This window comes from Asterias amurensis, chromosome 10 (assembly GCF_032118995.1).
Source record: "Asterias amurensis chromosome 10, ASM3211899v1".
NCBI classification, from domain to species: domain Eukaryota; kingdom Metazoa; phylum Echinodermata; class Asteroidea; order Forcipulatida; family Asteriidae; genus Asterias; species Asterias amurensis.
Window position 1 is genome coordinate 56,891 of NC_092657.1, and position 5,000 is coordinate 61,890.

A 5,000-nucleotide genomic window follows, 5' to 3' on the forward strand; every position below is an offset into this window, starting at 1 on the left:
CCCTAACCCTAACCCTAACCCTAACCCTAACCCTAACCCACCTAACCCTAACCCTAACCCTAACCCTAACCCTAACCCTAACCCTAACCCTAACCCTAACCCTAACCCTAACCCTAACCCTAACCCTAACCCTAACCCTAACCCTAACCCTAACCCTAACCCTAACCCTAACCCTAACCCTAACCCTAACCCTAACCCTAACCCTAACCCTAACCCTAACCCTAACCCTAACCCTAACCCTAACCCTAACCCTAACCCTAACCCTAACCCTAACCCTAACCCTAACCCTAACCCTAACCCTAACCCTAACCCTAACCCTAACCCTAACCCTAACCCTAACCCTAACCCTAACCCTAACCCTAACCCTAACCCTAACCCTAACCCTAACCCTAACCCTAACCCTAACCCTAACCCACCTAACCCTAACCCTAACCCTAACCCTAACCCTAACCCTAACCCTAACCCTAACCCTAACCCTAACCCTAACCCTAACCCTAACCCTAACCCTAACCCTAACCCTAACCCTAACCCTAACCCTAACCCTAACCCTAACCCTAACCCTAACCCTAACCCTAACCCTAACCCTAACCCTAACCCTAACCCTAACCCTAACCCTAACCCTAACCCTAACCCTAACCCTAACCCTAACCCTAACCCTAACCCTAACCCTAACCCTAACCCTAACCCTAACCCTAACCCTAACCCTAACCCTAACCCTAACCCTAACCCTAACCCTAACCCTAACCCTAACCCTAACCCTAACCCTAACCCTAACCCTAACCCTAACCCTAACCCTAACCCTAACCCTAACCCTAACCCTAACCCTAACCCTAACCCTAACCCTAACCCTAACCCTAACCCTAACCCTAACCCTAACCCTAACCCTAACCCTAACCCTAACCCTAACCCTAACCCTAACCCTAACCCTAACCCTAACCCTAACCCTAACCCTAACCCTAACCCTAACCCTAACCCTAACCCTAACCCTAACCCTAACCCTAACCCTAACCCTAACCCTAACCCTAACCCTAACCCTAACCCTAACCCTAACCCTAACCCTAACCCTAACCCTAACCCTAACCCTAACCCTAACCCTAACCCTAACCCTAACCCTAACCCTAACCCTAACCCTAACCCTAACCCTAACCCTAACCCTAACCCTAACCCTAACCCTAACCCTAACCCTAACCCTAACCCTAACCCTAACCCTAACCCTAACCCTAACCCTAACCCTAACCCTAACCCTAACCCTAACCCTAACCCTAACCCTAACCCTAACCCTAACCCTAACCCTAACCCTAACCCTAACCCTAACCCTAACCCTAACCCTAACCCTAACCCTAACCCTAACCCTAACCCTAACCCTAACCCTAACCCTAACCCTAACCCTAACCCTAACCCTAACCCTAACCCTAACCCTAACCCTAACCCTAACCCTAACCCTAACCCTAACCCTAACCCTAACCCTAACCCTAACCCTAACCCTAACCCTAACCCTAACCCTAACCCTAACCCTAACCCTAACCCTAACCCTAACCCTAACCCTAACCCTAACCCTAACCCTAACCCTAACCCTAACCCTAACCCTAACCCTAACCCTAACCCTAACCCTAACCCTAACCCTAACCCTAACCCTAACCCTAACCCTAACCCTAACCCTAACCCTAACCCTAACCCTAACCCTAACCCTAACCCTAACCCTAACCCTAACCCTAACCCTAACCCTAACCCTAACCCTAACCCTAACCCTAACCCTAACCCTAACCCTAACCCTAACCCTAACCCTAACCCTAACCCTAACCCTAACCCTAACCCTAACCCTAACCCTAACCCTAACCCTAACCCTAACCCTAACCCTAACCCTAACCCTAACCCTAACCCTAACCCTAACCCTAACCCTAACCCTAACCCTAACCCTAACCCTAACCCTAACCCTAACCCTAACCCTAACCCTAACCCTAACCCTAACCCTAACCCTAACCCTAACCCTAACCCTAACCCTAACCCTAACCCTAACCCTAACCCTAACCCTAACCCTAACCCTAACCCTAACCCTAACCCTAACCCTAACCCTAACCCTAACCCTAACCCTAACCCTAACCCTAACCCTAACCCTAACCCTAACCCTAACCCTAACCCTAACCCTAACCCTAACCCTAACCCTAACCCTAACCCTAACCCTAACCCTAACCCTAACCCTAACCCTAACCCTAACCCTAACCCTAACCCTAACCCTAACCCTAACCCTAACCCTAACCCTAACCCTAACCCTAACCCTAACCCTAACCCTAACCCTAACCCTAACCCTAACCCTAACCCTAACCCTAACCCTAACCCTAACCCTAACCCTAACCCTAACCCTAACCCTAACCCTAACCCTAACCCTAACCCTAACCCTAACCCTAACCCTAACCCTAACCCTAACCCTAACCCTAACCCTAACCCTAACCCTAACCCTAACCCTAACCCTAACCCTAACCCTAACCCTAACCCTAACCCTAACCCTAACCCTAACCCTAACCCTAACCCTAACCCTAACCCTAACCCTAACCCTAACCCTAACCCTAACCCTAACCCTAACCCTAACCCTAACCCTAACCCTAACCCTAACCCTAACCCTAACCCTAACCCTAACCCTAACCCTAACCCTAACCCTAACCCTAACCCTAACCCTAACCCTAACCCTAACCCTAACCCTAACCCTAACCCTAACCCTAACCCTAACCCTAACCCTAACCCTAACCCTAACCCTAACCCTAACCCTAACCCTAACCCTAACCCTAACCCTAACCCTAACCCTAACCCTAACCCTAACCCTAACCCTAACCCTAACCCTAACCCTAACCCTAACCCTAACCCTAACCCTAACCCTAACCCTAACCCTAACCCTAACCCTAACCCTAACCCTAACCCTAACCCTAACCCTAACCCTAACCCTAACCCTAACCCTAACCCTAACCCTAACCCTAACCCTAACCCTAACCCTAACCCTAACCCTAACCCTAACCCTAACCCTAACCCTAACCCTAACCCTAACCCTAACCCTAACCCTAACCCTAACCCTAACCCTAACCCTAACCCTAACCCTAACCCTAACCCTAACCCTAACCCTAACCCTAACCCTAACCCTAACCCTAACCCTAACCCTAACCCTAACCCTAACCCTAACCCTAACCCTAACCCTAACCCTAACCCTAACCCTAACCCTAACCCTAACCCTAACCCTAACCCTAACCCTAACCCTAACCCTAACCCTAACCCTAACCCTAACCCTAACCCTAACCCTAACCCTAACCCTAACCCTAACCCTAACCCTAACCCTAACCCTAACCCTAACCCTAACCCTAACCCTAACCCTAACCCTAACCCTAACCCTAACCCTAACCCTAACCCTAACCCTAACCCTAACCCTAACCCTAACCCTAACCCTAACCCTAACCCTAACCCTAACCCTAACCCTAACCCTAACCCTAACCCTAACCCTAACCCTAACCCTAACCCTAACCCTAACCCTAACCCTAACCCTAACCCTAACCCTAACCCTAACCCTAACCCTAACCCTAACCCTAACCCTAACCCTAACCCTAACCCTAACCCTAACCCTAACCCTAACCCTAACCCTAACCCTAACCCTAACCCTAACCCTAACCCTAACCCTAACCCTAACCCTAACCCTAACCCTAACCCTAACCCTAACCCTAACCCTAACCCTAACCCTAACCCTAACCCTAACCCTAACCCTAACCCTAACCCTAACCCTAACCCTAACCCTAACCCTAACCCTAACCCTAACCCTAACCCTAACCCTAACCCTAACCCTAACCCTAACCCTAACCCTAACCCTAACCCTAACCCTAACCCTAACCCTAACCCTAACCCTAACCCTAACCCTAACCCTAACCCTAACCCTAACCCTAACCCTAACCCTAACCCTAACCCTAACCCTAACCCTAACCCTAACCCTAACCCTAACCCTAACCCTAACCCTAACCCTAACCCTAACCCTAACCCTAACCCTAACCCTAACCCTAACCCTAACCCTAACCCTAACCCTAACCCTAACCCTAACCCTAACCCTAACCCTAACCCTAACCCTAACCCTAACCCTAACCCTAACCCTAACCCTACTAACCCTAACCCTAACCCTAACCCTAACCCTAACCCTAACCCTAACCCTAACCCTAACCCTAACCCTAACCCTAACCCTAACCCTAACCCTAACCCTAACCCTAACCCTAACCCTAACCCTAACCCTAACCCTAACCCTAACCCTAACCCTAACCCTAACCCTAACCCTAACCCTAACCCTAACCCTAACCCTAACCCTAACCCTAACCCTAACCCTAACCCTAACCCTAACCCTAACCCTAACCCTAACCCTAACCCTAACCCTAACCCTAACCCTAACCCTAACCCTAACCCTAACCCTAACCCTAACCCTAACCCTAACCCTAACCCTAACCCTAACCCTAACCCTAACCCTAACCCTAACCCTAACCCTAACCCTAACCCTAACCCTAACCCTAACCCTAACCCTAACCCTAACCCTAACCCTAACCCTAACCCTAACCCTAACCCTAACCCTAACCCTAACCCTAACCCTAACCCTAACCCTAACCCTAACCCTAACCCTAACCCTAACCCTAACCCTAACCCTAACCCTAACCCTAACCCTAACCCTAACCCTAACCCTAACCCTAACCCTAACCCTAACCCTAACCCTAACCCTAACCCTAACCCTAACCCTAACCCTAACCCTAACCCTAACCCTAACCCTAACCCTAACCCTAACCCTAACCCTAACCCTAACCCTAACCCTAACCCTAACCCTAACCCTAACCCTAACCCTAACCCTAACCCTAACCCTAACCCTAACCCTAACCCTAACCCTAACCCTAACCCTAACCCTAACCCTAACCCTAACCCTAACCCTAACCCTAACCCTAACCCTAACCCTAACCCTAACCCTAACCCTAACCCTAACCCTAACCCTAACCCTA